Source organism: Oncorhynchus nerka, linkage group LG13, assembly GCF_034236695.1.
Source record: "Oncorhynchus nerka isolate Pitt River linkage group LG13, Oner_Uvic_2.0, whole genome shotgun sequence".
Classification (NCBI taxonomy): Eukaryota; Metazoa; Chordata; class Actinopteri; order Salmoniformes; family Salmonidae; genus Oncorhynchus; species Oncorhynchus nerka.
Window position 1 is genome coordinate 59,249,338 of NC_088408.1, and position 22,830 is coordinate 59,272,167.

At 41.7% G+C, this 22,830-nt stretch overlaps 1 protein-coding gene across 1 annotated transcript in view; it reads left to right on the forward strand.

Annotated features, from left to right (window-relative positions):
• Positions 1-665: 665 nt before the first annotated feature.
• The window catches only part of LOC115139741 (noelin), a 44,884-nt gene continuing 22,719 nt past the window's right edge, over positions 666-22,830 (forward strand). The window contains exon 1 of the mRNA XM_029677468.2: positions 666-1,005. The gene's annotated coding sequence lies outside the window, so the exon portion shown is untranslated. The remainder of the gene's footprint in view (positions 1,006-22,830) is intronic.

Below are 22,830 nucleotides of genomic sequence, written 5' to 3' on the forward strand. Positions count from 1 at the left end.
CGGAAGCTCTACCCATTAGCTCAGTGCAAATGTTGCCTGTAATCCATGGCTTCTGGTTGGGGTATGTATATACAATCCCGGAGCATGTTCCAGTCTGTGATAGCAAAACAGTCCTGTAGTTTAGCATCTGCTTCATCTGACCACATTTTTATAGACAGAGTCAGTGGTGCTTCCTGCTTTAATCTTTGCTTGTAAGCAGGAATCAGGAGGATAGACTTGTGGTCGGATTTACCAAATGGAGGGCGAGGGAGAGCTTTGTATGCGTCTCTGTGTGTGGAGTACAGGTGATCTAGAATTTTCTTTCCTCTGGTTGCAAATTTAACATGTTGATGGACATTTGGTAGAACTGATTTAAGTTTTCCTGCATTAAAGTCTCCGGCCACTAGGAGTGCCGCCTTTGGGTGAGTGGTTTCCTGTTTGCTTATTTCCTTATACAGCGGACTGAGTGCGGTCTTAGTGCCAGTTTCTGTCTGGTGGTAAATAAACAGCCATGAAAAGTATAGCTGAAAAACCTCTAGGCAAGTAGTGTGGCCTGCAATTTATCACAATATACTCTACTTCAGGCGAGCAGAATCTAGAGACTTTCTTAGATTTCGTGCACCAGCTGTTGTTTACAAATATGCACAGTCCGCCCCCCCTCGTTTTACGTAGTGTGCTGTTCTATCTTACCGGTGTAGTGTATATCCCGCTAGCTGAATATCCATGTCGTCATTCAGCCACGATTCCATGAAACATAGGATATTACAGTTTTTGATGTCCCGTTAGTAGGATATTCGGGATCGTACCTTTTCTAGTTTATTGTCCAATGATTGCATGTTGGCGAGTAGTATTGACGGTAACGGCAGCTTTCCCACTCGCCTTTTTCGGGTCCTGACCAGTTATACTTTGTCCTCTGCACCTGCGTCGCTTCCTCTTGCAAATAATGGGGATGTTGGCCCTGTCGGGTGTTTGGAGAATGTCCTGTGCGTCTTGCTTGCTGAAGAAAAAACCTTAGTCTAATCCAAGGTGAGTGATCGCTGTCCTGATATTCAGAAGCTCTTTTTTTGCCATAAAATACGGTTGCAGAAACATTATGTACAAAATAAGTTACAAATAACGCAAAAGAACCCACATAATAGCACAATTGGTTGGGCACCCATTAAACTGCTTTCATTTCTTCCTGCGCCATTGGAACCACTCAATATGATTGGTCAAATAAAAACCTTGGGACCCAAATGCATAATTAGTGCTCTAACTCCCCCTTGCGGTGGTCTAGAACAATGACGCCATGACACTGGGTACCTCTAAGTCCCGCGGTGTAAGCTTGCAACTTTTAAAGGAGGAACCATTGTAAGTGAGGCGTACAAAGTACTTTAAAATATATATATATATATACAATTACCATGTGATGGATTCAAGACAGCATCTCAAATCACAGTATATTAAAGCATCACAATATAATCTAATTATCATTATTATTGCAAACAGAGAATCACCTTACATATACATATAATTGGCTTTGCAGTGTGAACATACAGCTGTGGAAGAATCCAACATAACGGTAGCATCCTTAAGGGATCCATTCTGTTCTTTTGCCATGACCACAAAAACAATAAAATAGCAAGTCTTCTGTCATTCTGACTGAGCTCTATCTGTGAAGCAGAAGCACAGTGCACCTGTGTGGATATGAGGCTGCTTCAGCACCCAACTGAGACTGATGCTTGTTGTGCCAGTTTGGTGTGATATCGAGGAGGCAGGGATAGAAGACAGATACAAAGATAGAGGACATGGACAAGGTAAGGACCGAGTTAGTGGCAGGGACAAGGACAGGGACAGGGTAAGGACAGAGACGGAGACAGGGATGGGGATAGGGGGAGGGTTACTGGCAGGGACAAGGAAAGGAGAGACCCATAGTGAAAGAATCTACTCACTCATAAATCGAAAATACTTTTGAGTGTTTTTCCAACACAGGTGAACATTTTTAAGTTGAACAGCCGTGAAACTTTAGGACACGCTGCGTCAGTCAGGTTTTTGTCATGAGACTTGTTCTAGTGCTGTCAGGAAGGACAATGTCTGACACTGCCTGCTGGGAGCGGTTCTGTACAAGATGTTGGCCTAGTTTTCCTGACTAGTTCTAACTCTGGAAAGCAGATCCATTGGAGATCAGAATTACTGAGTCATCCCGTTGGAAAACATCTCAAACCACAATACAAAGACAATAAGCTCTCTGATTATGCCCATGCCTATTCAGAAGAAGAAAAAACATGTTGCATTGTGTAAAAAGCCCACACTGTATCGCTCTCTTGCTGTGAAAACAAATAATGTAAAGAAAGAAAAGGAAATAACAAACACTCAATGGATAAACAGTAAGAGGACCGTTCCAACGATTTGCACATACAGGCAAATACCTTTCCCAGGGATTTCTGTGGTGAAATGATACAGAAGAAATGGATGCAGTACCATCAACTGTCCGGAAGAGGTCAGACATGACATGTTAAAATTCAGTGAGTGTGGCTATTCGGCAAGATGTTTGTGGCTGCAGTATTTTCATTGACTAGCAACGGGCAATCGATGAGAGAAGTTTGATTGTATACAATCCACACTGTGGACAACAAATACTCTCCAGATTTTAATGCACTGACCTATCTGTGTATTGTGCTTATGGTGGAAAGCTATGAATGACCTGCTCATTAGTTGGTTTCATTTAAACTGTTATTATACCCCCCGATTGGTCTCCATGACTAGACGTAACATAGTAAACGTAAATCTGGAACACTCAAATTAGTATGATATGTTGCGTTATGATATGTTACATAAGACAGAAGGTTACTTAAGTGTTGCTCTAGTTTATTTGCAAAATCCTTAATAAGATAGTACATTGTACCAATTTTTGAAATGCACAATGTAACAATGTACCTACACTGTAATTTCGTATGCTGCACTTGCCTCCCTACAATATAAATACATAGGTATTAGAATCTCATATTGTGAAGTCGGTCCATTATTTTGAAAACCACCTCTTACAAGAGTCTAACTATTGAATATCACAATTTGTGTGATGGAATAGGCCTATTGCACCATAGGATGCAGGTAAATGAATGCACAACAGAGGCAATATGGAAAATGCACAGGTTTGTACGCAGATGATTTGACCTTTGAGTCATCACTTTGCCCAACACAGAAGTGATGAAGTGTGGCGGGTTTCAACCTGGTCTCAGATCATTATGTATGATTCTGTATGTAAATCCGAGACACTCCATTTAGTATGATATTACACTTTTTGTAAGGTATGTATGAATTTGTGGATGATGTGTTACAAATGACAATTTGTATTGATCTGAAAACCTTCAAAAGGGGGTCGGCCCGCAACAATATCAACGATTTTACTGAATTACAGTTCCTCCAAGGAATTCAGTCAATTGAAATAAATTAGGTCCAAACTATGGATTTCACTAGACTGGGCAGTGCGCAACCATGAGTGGGCCTAGGAGGGCATAGGCCCACCCACTGGCGAGCCAGGGCAAGCGAATCAGAATGAGTTTTTTCCCCACACAGGGGCTTTATTACAGACAGAAAAACTCCTCAGTTGTCCACGGCGTGGCTGGTCTCAGACGATCCCACATGTGAAGCCAGATGTGGAGGTTCTGGGCTGGTGTGGTTACACATGATCTGTGGTGGTGAGGCCGGTTGGATGTACTGCCAAATAATGCTGTAGGCAGCTTTTTAGATAAATGAACATTCACATGTTTGTTTTTCAAGCTAAAAATCTGAAATATAGATCAAATGAATCACTAACCTTTGATGATCTTCATCAGATGACACTCATAGGACTTCATGTTACACAATACATGTATGTTTTGTTTGATAAAGTTCATATTTATATCCAAAAATCTGAGTTTACATTGGCGCGTTATGTTCAGTAGTTCCAAAACATCCGGTGATTTTGCAGAGAGCCACATCAAGTTACAGAAATACTCATAATGAACATTGCTAAAAGATACAAGTGTTATGCATGGAATTTTAGATCCACTTCTCCTTAATGCAACCGCTGTGTCACATTTCAAAAAAGCTTTAACGAAAAAGCACACCATGCAATAATCTGAGTACAGCGCTCAGAGACCAAAACAACCCAAACAGCATTAGAAATATCCACTTACCTTTGATGATCATCATAATAAATGTTTGTTTTGTTCGATAATGTCCATCATTTATGTCCAAATACCTCCTTGTTGTTCGCGCGTTCAGTACACAATCCAAACTCACGACGCGTGTAAGTTCAGAGGAAAGTACAGACGTGTCAGAGTCGTGTGTATAGGTGGCAGGGAAGTCAGGCGCAGGAGAGTAAAACGGAGTGTAATGGAGTCTTTTAATATATGTACACAAAACATACTCCAAACACTAAATGTACATACATAAATAAACATGGGTACGAGGACCCGTCATGCACCTATACAACCATATAAACAACACTGACATAAAACAATCTCTGACAAAGACATGAGGGGAAACAGAGGGTTAAATACACAACAGGTAATGAATGGGATTGAAACCAGGTGTGTAGGAAGACAAGACAAAACCAAAGGGAAAAAAAAAAAATGGATCAATGATGGCTAGAAGACCGGTGACGTCGACCGCCGAGCACCGTCCGAACAAGGAGAGGCAACGACTTCGGTAGAAGTCGTGACAAGACAAAAAGTCCAAAAAGTTATATTACAGTCCGTAGAAACATGTCAAACGAAATATAGAATCAATCTTCAGGATGTTTTTAACATAAATCTTCAATAATGTTCCAACCGGAGAATTCCTTTGTCTGTAGAATTGCAATGGAACAGAGCTCGCTCTCACGTGAACGCGTGAGACTGAGCTCGTGGCTCTCTGGCAGACCTCTGACTCATTCCCCTCTCATTCGCCCCCACTTCACAGTAGAAGCATCAAAACACGGTTCTAAAGACTGTTGACATCTAGTGGAAGCCTTAGGAAATGCAATATGACCCCATAGACACTGTGTATTCGATAGGCCAAGAGTTGAAAAACATACAAACCTCAGATTTCTCACTTCCTGGTTGGATTTTTACAGTTTTTTGGCTGCCATATGAGTTCTGTTATACTCACAAACATCATTCAAACAGTTTTAGAAACTTCAGAATGTTTTCTATCAACATCCACTAATTATATGCATATTCTAGCTTTTATGGCTGAGTGGCACGCTTTTCATCCAAAATTCCCAATGCTGCGCCCTACCCAAGAGGTGTTAACCTGCGTCCTAACCTTAACTAATGTTGGCTTTAGCCACCTAGCCACTTAGCTAACTTTAGCAACAACAAATTGGAATTCGTAACATATCATACGTTTTGCAAATTCATAACATTTTGTACTTTTTGATCATTCCTAACATATTGTACGAATTGCAATTCTTAACATACTTTATCATACGAATTGTAATTCGCAGCATATCATACGAAATGGATGATGGAGATCCACAAATGAATACATACCATACAAAACTTAACACATCGTACTAGCGGATTTACAGCGGATTTACATACAGAATCATACAAAATCCTCTGAGACCACGTTGAAACCTGCCACACTTCATCACTTCTGTGTTTGGCAAAGTGATGACTCAAAGGTCAAATCATCTGCATACAAACCTGCACATTTTCCAGATTGCCTCTGTTGTGCATTAATTTGCCTGCAGCCTATGGTGCAATAGGCCTATTCCATCACAAAAATTGTGATATTCATTAGTTCTACTCTTGTAAGAGGTGGTTTTCAAAATAATGGACCGACTTCACAATAGGAGTTTCTAATTATAGTTATGTTGTAGGGAGGCAAGTGCAGCATACGGAAATACAGTGTAGGTACCGTATGCATTGTTACATAGTACCAATTTTTGGAATGCACAATTTTAAAGATTTTGCAAATGAACTAGATCAACACTTACTCTGAGCCACTCCTTCTCCTCTCCTATAGAACTCCTCTCCTCTTCTCTGCTCTCTTACACCTCTCTCCTACCCTCTTTCCCCTCCTCTCCCACACCTCTATCCTCCTTTTCCTCTCCTCCTTCATCCTCCTCTCACCTCCTCTCCTTCAGTTGTCCTCCTCTCCTCGGTCCTGGAGTCGTTCTGTTGGAGTCAGCCATGCATGTTAATGCACCTTATCTCTGGCATGGAGCCCAGTTGGATGCCAGGAGTGTGTGTTCACCATCTGTAACAGGAGGGCTATTATTTATATGATGGCTCTTGCCGCCACATTTGTTTTTTCCTCTGAAATATTGATCCACACAAAAGTCAATCGCAAAGCGTAAGTCTATAGCATACAGAGGAGCAGCTGCTCAATGAGCTGTTGATTGTGTCAGCTCGGATAGGGAAGTTTGTTTTAAAATTCACTGAGGTGCTCTGCAATGTTTCTTAAGCAAGTGAAACAGACATATTACTTTTCCTGCAGTAATCAGTTATACTACTGCACACATCAATAGCCAACCAAGGAATGAAGTTTTCTAGCATTACATTTTGGCTAAAATCAATGCGTTATGGTCAGTGGCAAATAATGTGATGTGATTTGTGATTCAAAAGGCTATTCTGCTCAGTTGGACTATTGATGAATCAATATGAATTTCAGTCAACACACCATTAATTGTTAATCAAATAAGTGTAGCAGAGGGATTCAAGGGTTTACTCAAGAAGGAAAGAGGTGGAGGCACTGATGTTTTCTGTCTCATTAATGCTGTTTTCAACCACTTTGGCACCTTTTTCAGATGTAAGTGGTATATTTTCAAAATTCTAAGTACTAAACTGAAAAACACTTGTAATGTCACCTATCTGAAGTTCAGAACCTTTGATTGTGCATTCATTGGAGTTTCACACATCTTTCACCCCAGAGTCATTCATGCAAAATCTAAATTCTCTTTGAAATATCACGTGAACATTTAGTTGTCACTAATACAGCAATCAGATAATGATCGGCTCACCATTTAGTCATTTTAATTTCCATTTAATCCAATAGTAAACAATACACGTTTCAAAAGTGTTTTTTTTGAACTGCTGAATATAAAGAATAGTACATGGTAAATATAATTTTCTATACAGTATTTCAATATATTATGCAATTAAAAAATGTATATATACATATAAACTCAGCAAAAAAAGAAACATTCCTTTTTCAGGTCCCTGTCTTTCAAAGATATCCGAATAACTTCACAGGTCTTCATTGTAAAGGGTTTAAACACTGTTTCCCATGCTTGTTCAATGAACCATAAACAATTAATGAACATGCACCTGTCATTAAGACACTAATAGCTTACAGACGGTAGGCAATTAAAGTAACAGTTATGAAAACTTAGAACACTATAAAGAGGCCTTTCTACTGACTCTGAAAAACACGATGGACGGTCCATCGTGGTCTGGGGCGTTGTGTCACAGCATTATCGGACTGAGCTTGTTGTCATTGCAGGCAATCTCAACACTGTGCATTACAGGGAATACATCCTCCTCCCTCATGTGGTACCCTTCCTGCAGGCTTATCCTGACATGACCCTCCAGCATGACAATGCCACCAGCCATACTTCTCGTTCTGTGCGTGATTTCCTGCAAGACAGGAATGTCAGTGTTCTGCCATGGCCAGCGAAGAGCCCGGATCTCAATCCCATTGAGCACATCTGGGACCTGTTGGATCGGAGGGTGAGGGGAGGGCTAGGGCCATTCCCCCCAGAAATGTCAGGGAACTTGCAGGTGCCTTGGTGGAAGAGTGGGGTAACATCTCACAGCAAGAACTGGCTAATCTGGTGCAGTCCATGAGGAGACACACTGCAGTACTTAATGCAGCTGGTGGCCACACCAGATACTTACTGTTTGATTATGACCCCCCTTTGTTCAGGGACATATTATTCCGTTTCTGTTAGTCACAATATCTGTGGAACTTGTTCAGTTTATGTCTCAGTTGTTGAATCTTATGTTCATATAAATATTTACACATGTTAAGTTTGCTGAAAATTAAAACGCAGTTGACAACGAGAGGACGTTTTTTTTTGCTGAGTTTATTTGTATCCAATGGCAGGTTGTGAGCATTTTGAGAAATATGTCATTCTTAGTTTCATTATCCTTATACATTACATACGTAGGACAAATCATCAGATATAGGGTTATTAAAAAGCAGTTGGCAAATGTATAATTGTATGCCATTTCTGCCCACGATCACCTTTGTACACAATCACCTTTTTCTATTTGAATTGTATCACGTCTACTCCCGCTCCTCCCCTCCGGCGTTTAACATCGCAGGCATACTAACCACAGGTCCTGGGATCCATCATTACGCACACCTGCACATCATCAGAAACACCTAACCTCCATTACCTCACTTATTACCTCCCCTATATTTGGCACCTCCTTAGGTTAGTATTGTCAGTATTGTTTGTTTCATGTCTATATGCTACTTGTGTTTGTTATATTGTTTGATGTTACGTTTATTATTAAACTCACCACCCGCACTTGCTTTCCGACTCCCAGCGTATACATTACAAAATACTGACTCCAGCAATGGAAGCAACATGAAAAACAGAATATCTCCCAGACAGTCAATGAGCAGGGATACCTTGTACATCAACACCATGACCAGCTGGAACAACTGGGGACGGTTATGGAGGAGGCTCTTCGCAGTGTGCAACGTCTCGAACATGCCCGGGAGGCGTTGTCATTAACTAGCGGAGGATATTCTATAACCAGTTGATCCAGCACAACAGCCCTTTCAGCAAATCGCTCAGATCCGCGATGCCCGTTTGTCCCTCCTGGATAAATATGACGGTGGCTTCCTACTTCAGTACTCCCTCTACTTTATACACCAAATGGGAGCCCCCACCACCAAGAGGTCCAAGGTTGCCCCGGTTATTTCTAGGCTGACTGGGTGGGCGTTGGAATGGGCCATGGCCGTCTGGGAGAGGACCTAGATTCATATGAGGGGTTCATGGCTCTGTTCAAGTGCATTTTTGATCACCCCCCGGAAGGCAGAGAGGGATTTGAGCATTTACTTTACAGCAGGCGGACCAGACGGCTACCAAGTACGTGCTCACTTTCAGGACAGTGCCTGCATTCCGGAGGACCTGCTTCCCGATCCCCTGTGGTTCCACGTCGGTTGAGAGTCCTAATGTTGCCCTTCAGCCCAACATCCCGGAGGTATACCAGGACCTGTAGGAAGTATTCTCTAAGACCTGCACTACCTGTCTTCCTCCTCATCGCCCCTGGGACTGTGCCATCGACCTGCTGGCAGGGTCTGAGCCCACACGCAGACGCATCTACCATCGTTCTGTGGCTGAGACCCAGGCAATTGAGGATTAAATCCAAGAGGTGCTCCAACAAGGTTTCACCCGCAAGTCCACTTCTCCTACGTCAGCTGGTTTCTTCGTACACCTGCAATCAATCATTACGTGCACCTGCACGTCAGACACACCTGGACTCCATTACCTCCCCTATATATGGCACTCCCTTATGTTTGTTTTCCCAGTATTTAAACTCAGTTTTTCACAATTCCTGACATTTAATCCTAGTAGAAATTCCCTGTCTTAGGTCAGTTAGGATCACCACTTTATTTTAAGAATGTGAAATGTTAGAATAATAGTGATTTTGTTCCCGCTTTTTATTCTTTCATCACATTCCCAGTGGGTCAGAAGTTTACATACACTCAATTAGTATTTGGTAGCATTGCCTTTAAACTGTTTAACTTGGGTCAAACTTTTCGGGTAGCCTTCCACAAGCTTCCCACAACAAGTTGGGTGAATTTTGGCCCATTCCTCCTGACAGAGCCTCCTTGGTTTGTAGGCTTCAGGTATGTATGCCTCCTTGCTCGCAGACGCTTTTTCAGTTGTGCCCACAAATTTCTATAGGATTGAGGTCAGGACTTTGTGATGGCCACTCCAATACCTCGACTTCGTTGTCCTTAAGCCATTTTGCCACAACTTTGGAAGTATGCTTGGGGTCACTGTTCATTTGGAAGACCCATTTGCGACCAATCTTTAACTTCCTGACTGTCTTGAGATGTTGCTTGAATATATCCACAATTTTCCTTATGGTGCCATCTATTTTGTGAAGTGCACCCATCCCTCCTGCAGCAAAGCACCCCCACAACATGATGCTGTCAGCCCCATGCTACATGGTTGGGATGGTGTTCTTCGGCTTGCAACCCTCCCCCTTCTTCCTCCAAACATTACGATGGTCATTATGGCCAAACAGTTCTATTTTTGTTTCATCAGAGCAGAGGACATTTCTCCAAAAAGTACAATCTTTGTCCCCATGTGCAGTTGCAAACCGTAGTCTGGCTTTTATGGCAGTTTTGGAGCTGTGGCTTCTTCCTTACTGAGCGGCCTTTCAGGTTATGTTGATTTAGGACTTGTTTTACTGTGGATATAGAGACTTTTGTAATGTTTCCTCCAGCATCTTCACAAGGTCCTTTGCTGTTGTTCTGGGATTGATTTGCACTTTTCGAACTAAAGCACGTTCATCTCTAGGAGACAGAATGCATCTCCTTCCTGAGCGGTATGACGGCTGCGTGGTCCCATGGTGTTTATACTTGCGTACTATTGTTTGTTCAGAAGAATGTGGTACCTTCAGGAAAATGCTGCCAAGGATGATGTAAGGGTTTTCTTGTGGTGAAGGAGAGGGGGACCAAAACGCAGCGTGGTGGTTATTCATGTTCTTTAATAAAGGAACTAGACATGAAATAACTAACAAAACAATAAATGTGCGAAAACCTAAACAGTCCTATCTGGTGCAAACACAGAGACAGGAACAATCACCCACAAAACCCAACACCAAACAGGCTACCTAAATATGGTTCCCAATCAGAGACAATGACTAACACCTGCCTCTGATTGAGAACCATATCAGGCCAAACATAGAACTAGACAAACTAGACATGTAACATAGAATGCCCACTCAGCTCACACGCTGACCAACCAAAACATACAAAGCAAACTATGGTCAGGGTGTGACAGATGAACCAGACAAGTGGAGGTCTTGGCTGATTTCTTTTGATTTTCCCATGTCAAGCAAAGAGGCACTGAGTTTGAAGGTAAGCCTTGAAATACATCCACAGGTACACCTCCAATTGACTCAAATTACATCAATTAGTCTATCAGAAGCTTCTAAAGCCATGATATTTTCTGGAATTTTCCAAGCTGTTTAAAGGCTCAGTCAACTTAGTGTATGTAAACTTCCGCCCCACTGGAATTGTGATACAATGAATTATAAGTGAACATGTAAACTGTCTAAACAATTGTTGGAAAAATTACTTGTGTCATGCACAAAGTAGATGTCCTATCTGACTTGCCAAAACTATAGTTTGTTAAGAAGACATTTGTGGAGTGGTTGTAAAACGAGTTTTAATGACTCCAACCTAAGTATCTAAACTTCAACTGTATATACAACCCAGTTATGTCACAGTGCATTGTACACTGCACTAAATTTCCAAATGGTAGCATATTGCACTTTCCACTTTGTCCTATTGAACCACACTGGCTGATGGAGAATGATAGAGTATATAAAGCCTCATCCATATATGATTTGGTTTTACCTTCCAATATGTCAGATTACAGTAATACATTGTGGCAAACATATGGAAATGTAGTGTTCTGCAGTTATCAAACTATATACAGTACAATGACTTGGCACTACATTTTGGTTCAGTATTTGTCATTTGAGTAGTTTAAGCGACAATTGTATTTACACATTTCAAGAAAATCATTTCAAAGGTGAATATTGAAAAGCCGATACTTTGAATATTTATCCAAATTGAGTGATTTGGTGCGGTGAACAGGTGTTGAGTTTTGAAATACGAGCCATTTTGATGAATGTGCTTAGAGTTGTAAAAATGTATACAACGGATGGGTCTAATCTTGAATGCTGATTGGTTATAACCGCATTCCAGACAGTGTCTATTCCAAAAGTTACCACCGGATAAATCTGACGTTAAAATGCCTATTTACTTTATTCATCAGCCCAGCAATTTATAAACTTGATCTCCACTATAAAAAGCGTCTAGACATCTCACATCTTTTAGACTAACATATTGTTTTCAACTGCGGATATTTGTATAAACCTTGCAACGTTTCTCAGCCAGCCAGAATCATGAATCAGCTGAACATGTTATGGATATAGTCAAAGAAATGTAAAAAAAAAGGTCAAACGAAACGCTGCTAGTTTGCAATCTTTCCAGCTTCAGGTTTAAGGGATTGTGTTGGCTAGCTCCTCTGAACAACAGTGTCCTGACAAGTGAGCACATTGTCCATGCCAGGCAAAATCTCACATCATTAGCTCACTGTTATGGATGTATCCAAATAAATGTCTCTAGAAACAGATTAAACAAATGCAATAACAGCAACTACTGTTGTTATTCTGTCTGCAGTGTATGACGTGACTGTAAATTAGCTGTAGTTGGCTAGCAAGCAAGCAAGCAAGCGATAAGAACGTTGCGAGCCAGTATGACAATGGAACATTTACAACGAACGACTGGGACGCCTCCATAGATACAGAACAAAAAGACTGAACAACTGGGTCGCGTCTCTGACAACTGAACCGATAGAACGAACAACCAGCCGGCTTGGGTAAGGGTTAGCAACTCTCGATTTGTGTCAGGAATATATCTTGGAAGGATGAAATAGTCCGATTTATTTTTACACATGTCAATCATTTGAATATGTTGGCCGCCCGTGGTATGAAAGTGACAATGCCCTCGAAGCCGGTGTTTGGAGGCTATATTGGCACGGTTTGCTGGCCCTCGAATTCATCTCGGGCCTAACACCCGTGACAATATATCCTCCTCCAAACCCCGGCATCTCGGGTATGATCACATACTTGTGAAAATTGTACCAAAATGATAAAAGAACTGTAACAGGTGGTGTTACAGTGGCCAGAAGACAAAAGATGGTAAAGGACACAAACCATCCATTAACATGTTGACAGGTGGATCTCCAAGAAAAACAGCGAGGAATATAAATAGAAAAAAATAATCACAATGTCAATTTGTATACAGAACATGATCTGCCAGTTCCGTGCTCTTTTATCTGTTTTGGCCAAGTGGTCATGGTTGAATTTGAGTCACTAAATGGAAGAAAACAAACTGAGAAGGGGAGAGACTATCTGGACCAATTTGCAATGATGAATGCTCATTTTCATTTTGTCACAAAACATTCTCAATCCCGTCCACTAATGAACACAACCCAGCTAATCAGAAGGCATTTTGATTTTGATTGCTTTGTTTACCCAATGACAGGATTTGCAATCCTTATTGATGACATTCTAATTGTGTGAAAGGAACAGACTGTCCTTACGCTGATCACAGTTGAACATCCACATTTTGTATTTTCACACCCAATTACCACGGAAGAGTAGCGGACTCCCGCTCTAGCCCAAATCCTTCAGAGAAAAAAAAACAAATTTTCTTCAGTGAAAAGGGTTAGCAATCCGCCATCCCTACGACCTTGTTAGAAATTCAATTAGCTGTTAAGTCGAGGGCCCGGGAAGACAGCGTTCTGCCCATTAATTATAACAAGACAGCTGTAATCCCTAGTTAGCAATGGGGGGGAGGCTAAATCCAGCAGCTAAATGCCCTACAAAATAGAAAGTCTTATTTGTGATGACCAGACACATTCTGTGATATAGTTAATGCATCTGATTAACAAGGACTTTACTAAGACGGAACCATATATAAATGATACCTCCAAAGCTTAGGCATTTGCACTGTTCTAATGGTAGATACGTATTTCACCTGCAACAGGTGAGGGGTAATGAAATAGATGAGTGGCACCCTTGAATTGAAAATAATGTACATTTATGCTGGGTTTTTTTTATGTGACATTTTCACCTAGGTCAGACATGTGGTTTCACCCCCCCCTTAAAAGACCTAGATGCACTATTGTAAAGTGGCTGTTCCACTGGATGTCATAAGGTGAAAGCACCAATTTGTAAGTCGCTCTGGATAAGAGCGTCTGCTAAATGACTTAAATGTAATGCAAATGTAATGTAAATGTTTTCAGACATGTATGAAATGTCATGAATTTCTCACGTGCTTCTCCCTCGTGGAAAAAAATTAATTCCCTCGTGACATTTTTTCACACGTTTATTTTTCACCACTTCCAGCTACATTTGGTCTCCCAACCAGGACCAGCTTCAAAGGAAAACCAGCAGTGGGATGCAGAGTGCTATATTGCTGGAATGAATGTGCCAAAACTGGATAAAAAGCATTGAAAATAAAGACCAAGCTAACAACCAAAATAGGGAAAATTGCAGGAAAGAGCGAGACGTTTTATTTAATTGCGTTAAAAGAAAATAACTTGCATTAAAAAAAAACGTATTTTGTTCTGCTATCAATACTTTGGGGATTTGTTTCGATTTTAATAATATCATTATTTTGGTTTGCAATACTGTTTTTGCTCGATTTTAATGGCACAAAAGTAACTCAATCACTAGTGGATTGCATCTTATATCACTATTACTCTAAAGGAGTGTAAAACTGCAATCCTTAATTGAAACATTAACAAAATTATCCACACCAGTTTCTGTAAAAAGTTGATGGATGGGGCTGGAAAAAAGCAACCACTATCAAATCAATTCACTACACTATGGATGTAAAGACTGACCATCCATGATGGATGCCCAGAGGATTCTTCAGCTGTCCCCATAGGAGAACCCTTTGTTTGTTGTAGATCAAATCAAATTTATTTATATAGCCCTTCGTACATCAGCTGATATCTCAAAGTGCTGTACAGAAACCCAGCCTAAAACCCCAAACAGTAAGCAATGCAGGTGTAGAAGCACGGTGGCTAGGAAAAACTCCCTAGAAAGGCCAAAACCTAGGAAGAAACCTAGAGAGGAACCAGGCTATGTGGGGTGGCCAGTCCTCTTCTGGCTGTGCCGGGTGGAGATTATAACAGAACATGGCCAAGATGTTCAAATGTTCATAAATGACCAGCATGGTCCAATAATAATAAGGCAGAACAGTTGAAACTGGAGCAGCAGCACGGCCAGGTGGACTGGGGACAGCAAGGAGTCATCATGTCAGGTAGTCATGGTCTAGGGCTCAGGTCCTCCGAGAGGCATGGTCCTAGGGCTCAGGTCCTCCAAGAGAGAGAAAGAAAGAGAGAAAGAGAGAATTAGAGAGAGCACACTTAAATTCACACAGGACCCCCGAATAGGACAGGAGAAGTACGCCAGATATAACAAACTGACCCTAGCCCCCGACAAATAAACTACTGCAGCATAAATACTGGAGGCTGAGACAGGAGGGGTCAGGAGACACTGTGGCCCCATCCGAGGACACCCCCGGACAGGGCCAAACAGGAAGGATACCACCCCACCCACTTTGCCAAAGCACAGCCCCCACACCACTAGAGGTGTGGGGGCTGATCACTACTTAGAAAGGGTTCTACATGAAACTGAAAAGGGTTCTACCTCAAACCAAAAATAGTTCAAAGGGTTCTCCTATGGGGACAGCTGAAGAACATTTATGTTCTAGATAGCACCATTCTATGAGTAGTTTTAACCATGTTTTTAGGTTATACCGTGTTTGTTTACAAACTTGTGTTCTTTAATGTGAAACAGTAAATTAGATCCAATTTCACAACCCAACCTCCCCCAACCACAAACAAATACAACACACACACACACACTACAGTCTCCTAACACCAGACACTGGACTTGGATAGTTCTTAAAAAACAAAAACTTTCATTGCTCTCCTATGGAATCAATCCCCCATTGGGATGATCATGCCAGTGTAACGAGTGCGCTGAGAGTCGGGAAGCAAGTACAGGGTGTGTGAGTGTTTTAATAAATAAATAAAACAATTAACATGAACCACAAACAACGCACCGACATGAAACAGAGTCAATACCATCTGGGGAAAGAACCAAGGGGAGTGACAGATATAGGGAAGATAATCAAGGAGGTGATGGAGTCCAGGTGAGTGTCATGAGGCGCTGGTGTGCTTGGCGCTGGTGTGCTTGACGATGGTGACAGGTGTGCGGGATAATCAGCAGCCTGATGACCTAGAGGCCGGAGAGGGAATGTACGTGACAACCATCTAGATCTAAATTAATATTTAATCACATTTTTTGCCCATCTTTGAAAATAACCCTGACATAAGTGCCATGGCGGTACACTATAAATACCCCTAAGTGTTAGCAGGAGGCAATATGGCCTACTCATATTTCTTATTTATTAAGTCGAAGGTCTGGCAGGTAAATTTGAATGAACCCTGGCAGTTGGGTTGTCTGGAAACCCTACTGTATTTCATAATAAATGAGTGGGAAGCATTAACACAGAGAACAGTGACGGCATGCTGGAGTATCTGTACAGTAACGATCAGACTTGATCTCACTGTGAGCCACACTTGAGGAAGACGGAATTACGTTTCCGTCGACCTTGAGCACACGTCTATTCTGGCTGTTATCAAATGTAGACCGGACAGTGTGGAACCTTGTGTAAGGAGCCGTTTTTTCAACGGGGGTTAGAGTAGGTGAACATTGTGGATTTCGTACTGTTACTGCAGTAGTGCTTCACTGTGCTTTTTCTGTGTGCTCATCTGAACAGCATCTCGCTCCTCCCTCTACACAGGCACACATGCGTGCACACACACACACACTCAACGAACAGTCCTCTATGGTAGCCATACATGACTATGTCACCTCGTCATGACTCCAAGACTTAATACACTCCTCTTTGGCAGTCTGACCAATGACCGTTGGGGAACACTCCCAATCTATCCACTACTACCACCTGCGTGCAGAGGAACTGTTTGATCACACTCCCTGGATTGTACTCGGAGGAAACCCAACTACAGTACATACAAATAATGACTTTCTCAGTCTACAGTCTACACAACACAAGAGGAGTTGGTAATGGTTACGGTATGTTTCATAGAGTGTGTAAAATAACAATATTCCACAACACAGGCCTGAGGCTAAATCATGTAGTGTAATCCAGAGGTGCATATGGGAATACATCAAAAGGTTGCTCTTTGAGGGACTTGGCCAAGATGATGCTATTATGTGACTGAACATACTGTGTATGTGTGGGTAGGCACCCGGGTGGGTGCCAGGTATGTTTGTTCCCAAATGTCCGATAGCTGGTGAGTCAGACAGATGGCCTCCTGAGTGAGGTCTTACTTAATACCATATAGGTGGACATGGAGGACATGAAGGTTGGCACGTCACACCACAACTTCCTCTGACAAGCCCCACCTCTTCCTCCACTCATACTTCTATCACAACCAGTAATAAATCGCACCCTATCCCTTTCCCTTGTCTCTTACCCTTCAGTGTTTGCAGATCTGCAAGGTATAAGCAATATGGTGCACTCTCAGAAAAAAAGGTGCAATCTAGAACTTAAAAGGGTTCTTCGGCTGTCCGCATAGGGAAACCTTTTTTTCGTTCCCGGTAGACATTTTGGGGTTCCATGTAGAACCCTTTCCACAGAACCTGTCCACGAGAGATTACTGTCCGGCCAACGTACGCAGTTGAAACAAAACTCAATAAAGATGTTTGAGTCCTAAGGGCCGAGATTGTAAAACGATAGTCCTGAGGTATTAAAATCCCTTATTATATTACTCTTCAACCCCCCAAGCCAGCAGACAGTAGGCCTACAGATCATGGAGAGAAAATGTATTCAGAAAAAGACAGCAGAAGCCATTGAATAAATGATAAGCTTTCCTGATTTATATATCTGTGTGGAGCGCTGCACTATCACCAAAGAAATGGGTTTATTTGCACCTCAGGTTCAAAGAGCAGGCTCGCCAAGCCAAAGGCCAGACTATAATTAATAGCGTGTCATGCTGTGCTGATTAAAGCATCTTGGTTCCCTCTACTTCCCATTTTCAATGGACGCTGTTGCTTGATTCATTGTGCAGCTCATCACTTCTGGGTGGTGTCGTGTCTTTGGCTATGTCTGATTAAGTGATATGTCATGCTATTCTATCAAATAATTTCTCCGTAATTAATATCACCTGATTGAGCTAATCATGTAAATGTAATTAACTAGAGAGTCGGGCACCACAAAATAATATTTATAGAGTTGTTATCTTCCGAATAAACTCTTAAAGACCTAATAATATTTTACATCCATTGCAGTCGACATTAATCGTCATCTTACTTCAGTCTCATCTGAATGTTGTAAATTCTTGGTTATCTGCAAGAACCCTGGCTAACAATTTGAATCAGCAATACAAAATTGGGTTTAATTATTTATTTACTAAATACCTAACTAATAACACAGAATTCACATACACACAATTAATCATAACTTGATTACAAATTACGTCATAAAGGAAAACGTCCCTAGCGGGCGGAACAGATATGACAGCTTGTTACACAAAGGAAAAGGGGCTGGGTTGGAAGACTGAGGGACACAGGGAGAAGCTGTGCGATCGTAAATACAGTATCTTATGCATTCGAAATTACCGCCCATTTGGAAAAGGAAAATGCTATAAATATTTACTCTGAGCTACACTTCAGTAGGTTGGTGGTAGATGGAAGGCCGTGTTGCCAAACCGAGTCCTCTGTCCTTTGAAGAATGCCTCTGGTTGTCAATTGGATACGTTGTAGTAACGTCGTTGGCTGATAGACGGGATACTCTGTCTGTTTGTTCCTTCCTAACCTGCGTTTGCAGCTGCGGTCGCTAACTCAACAGCTAGGAGGTATCACTTATGTAGTGAATAAGAGTTCAAAGTTCATACCATTTGCAACCAAAGCTCATGCTGATGTTGGCTTCGTTCTGAACCATTCTGACATAGGACCGTCGCCCTCATATCCTCGGAACAGGAAGTTATGTTGTCGTCAAGGGCTTATATAGGAAGGGAGAGGAGGATGTGTTTGAAAAGTTGTATAGCCCTTGTCCCTTCACAGTAGAGGGCCACTGATTGAGCAGCCCGATCTTATGAAAACCAAATGTCACATTTTAGAAGCTAAAATCACATTTCATCCCATCACAAATAATTTCATATTTAAACATTTAAATTGAACAACAATTCCATGTGAATCCGATAACTCTGATGTGTAGACTTTCCACTGTAGAGTTTGTCATCTTATCATTGATGAGAATGTCTCAGATGACAACCGAACTAACATCATATTCATTAAGTACCACCGCATATGTTCAATTGTTCGGATTACCAGAACATAGTTCATTTCCCCCCACATTCTGACATTCCCAGAATCTCAATGTTAACCAAGGGTTTTGCAAATGTAACCTCAGTAGGGTAGAGTGAGGAAAAAGGGGGGAAGCGGTATTTATGACTGTCATAAACCAACCCCCAGGCCAACATCATGACAGTGGAGATATTAACAAGGCTCAACAAAAGCAAATGGTGTCTTTTCAGAATGAGAAAATGCTGCATCTATTCAAGTGTTCATTAAAACCGTGGCCATTGCATGATTAGAACTACCCAATTCATAGACGCTGACTGCTTTAGTGCCAATTGACGATAGTATCTTCTGAACAGGAGAGTTTTGATAAGAGCCCCGATGCTTGCTCTAAAAATGAACACGCATCACTTGCCATGCAGTTTTGGAAACATAAGGAACGTATATTTCATATCAGTGAGAAATAACTTTCCCCCCAAAAAAGGTTACATTTCTACACAACTTTTTAGGGTTAGGGTTCCCACAAAGCCATATTTCGATGTTACAGCACTTGTTTACGGAAGACAGAGTCGTCTGTCTGTGCTAATTCGCTATCTGCATCTCCGAGATGCCACAAATTGTTGTCGCAAAAATACTGTCGCGTGCAACTGTGTTAAAACCTGTTAAAATAGTGTACAGTAAGTGTGCATTTTGCATTTGTGAAATTATTTTGATGTCATATAAAAGTAGAGGTATTTAGAACCGAAACCGCAATTGAGAATTGATTCATGGTTAGAACAAATTCCCCTTTAAACAGAACACGTAAGCTCCTTGGACTAAAGGGATTAATGTTTGGCTCCTTTAGTCCATTATTGGACTAGGTTAGAACAAGATTATTTTGAAATGGGGACACAGCCAGACGCGGACTGAACATCTGGCATTTCAGTCAAATGCCAGATGGGCTGGTCAATTATTAGCCTAGTGGGCATGTCTAACTTGGGATCTTTTGCCCAAATTATCATTATCTGGTTAATAATGGTGGCCTCAATTAAAATAATGGGCTGGTGTAGGGGCCTCAAGGAAGAAAATGGGCAGGTGTGTTAGAAATGCCAGGGATGATTTTTGGTCCCAGTCTGCCCCCGGACACAGCTATAGTTCAGGAAACTATTCAAATGTCTCCTGATTCCAGTCTCTCGGTTGGATAATGTGCTGGCCATTACAGTTAGTGAAACTGCAAATCGTCTAGAAAGGAGTGGTGAGCATCGTTGATTTGGTGCACAACGTTGATTTAAATTGCCATCGTTTCCCCTAAACCACACGGCATCGAGACCAATAGTGTGAATAATTCAACTTATATTTAACCCTATGAAGTCCAGGAAAGTCCTTGTAGGCTGATAAATGTTTTAAATTATCTCTGTTCTCGTTCAACAACCTATACAATTTTCACCATTCAATTTCATTCCTTTTGGGGATTTTGTGAAATTAAACAAAACCAATTTATTCTACTTTGTAAAGTAGTACCATCTTGCTAAAGAAATAGTGCAGTACTGTAGCAGAACTCAAATGAATCATTACTCTAATCAGTGCTCACTCTGCTCACTCTGATGTTTGGCAGGATGTGGAGCTAGATTAGAAGAACTCCAAGGAATCGCTGGACTTGTTCACTGAGTCTGTCTGAACGTATCCCAGGGTGTTTCTGCCAGTTATACTCAGTATGGGTCAGAACACAGCATACTCAGCTCATCTGGAAACATCCTCACTACATCCTCAAAATCAGTCAGTTTTAAGCTAGAGATATCAGAAAGCGATCGGATGACAGGCAGCCGGGTTAAAAAGGATCTGCAGTGGGCCAAACGAGGCTATAACAGCTGGGAAGCCACAGCATGGCAGAATGATATATTACCAAGATGTGAAAACTGCCATGCTTTGAAACACGAACATACTGTATAATTTAAATTTAAAGTATCTGGTATGACCACCATATTCGTCACGCAGCACAACACATCTCCTTCGCATAGAGTTGATCAGGACGTCGATTGTGGCCTGTGGAATGTTGTCCCACTCCTCTTCAATGGCTGTGAGAAGATGGATATTGGCGGGAACTAGAACATTCTGTCATACACACTGATCCAGAGCATTCCAAACAGGCTCAATAGGTGACATGTCTGGTTAATATGCAGACCATGAATGAACTGGGACATTTTCAGCTTCCAGGAATTGTGTACAGATCCTTGTGACACTGGGCCGTGCATTATCATGCGGAAACGTGATATGATGATGAATGGCACGGAAATTGGCCTCAGGATCTCGTCACGGTATCCCTGTGTATTCAATTTGCAATCAATAAAATACAATTGTGTTTGTTGTCCTTAGCTTATGCCTGCCCATACCATAACCTCGCCACCACCATGGGGCACTCAGTTCACAATGTTGAAGTCAGCAAACCTCTCGGCTACACAACGCCATACATGTGGTCTGCGTTGTGAGGCCGGTTGGACGTACTGTCAAATTCTTGAAAACGATGTTGGAGGTGACTTATGGTCAAGAAATTAACATGCAATTATTTTTCTACAGCTCTTGTGGACATTCCTGCAGTCAGCATGCCAAAACTTGACACACCTGTGGCATTGTCTTGTCTGACAAAACTGCACATTTTAGAGTGGCAATTTCTTGTCCCCAGTACAAGGTGCACCTTCTTGATATGCCACACCTGTCAGGTGGATGGATGATTTTGGCAAAAGAGCAATCCTCACTAACTGGGATGTAAACACATTTGTGCACAACATTTTAGAGAAATAAGATTTTTGTGAGTATGGAACTTTTCCGGTATCTTTTATTTCAGTTCATGAAAAACGTGACCAGCAATTTTCATGTTCCAGTTAAATTTTTGTTCAGTGTACAGTGGAAAGTATTCAGTCCACTTAACTTAACCACTTAACACAGTTTGTTACGTTACAACCTTATTCTAAAACGGATGAAATGTTTTTTTCCCCCCATTACCCCATAGTAACAGATTTTTGCAAATGTATTATAAATAAAAAAGGAAATATCACATTTACATAAGTATTCAAACCCTTTACTCAGTACTTTGTTGAAGCACCTTTGGCAGCAATTACAGCCTTTGAGTCTTCTCGGGTATGATGCTACAAGCTTGGCACACCAGTATTTGGTGTGCCAAATACTGATCTTCTCTGCAGATCCTCTCAAGCTCTGTCAAGTTGGATAGGGAGCATTGCTGCAAAGCTATTTTCAGGTCTCTCCGCAGATGTTCGATGGGGTTCAAGTCTGGGCTCTAGCTGGGCCACTCAAGGACATTCAGAGACTTGTCCTGAAACCACTCCTGCATTGCCTTGGCTGTGTGCTTAGAGTTGTTGTCCTGTTGGAAGGTGAACCTTCTCCCCAGTCTGAGGTCCTGAGTGCTCTGGACCAGGTTTTCATCAAGGATCTCTCTGTACTTTGCGCCGTTCATCTTACCCCTTCTCCTGACTAGTCCTCCAGTCCCTTCCACTGAAAAACATCCCCACAGCATGATGTTGCCACCACCATGCTTCACCATAGGGATGGTGCCAGATTTCCTCCAAATGTGACGCTTGGCATTCAGGCCAAAGAGTTTAATCTTGGTTTCATCAGACTTGCGAATCTTGTTTCTCATGGTCTGAGAGTCCTTTAGGTGCCTTTTTTGGCACACTCCAAGCGGGCTGTCATGTGCATTTTACTGATTAGTGGCTTCTGTCTGGCGACTCTAACACAAAGG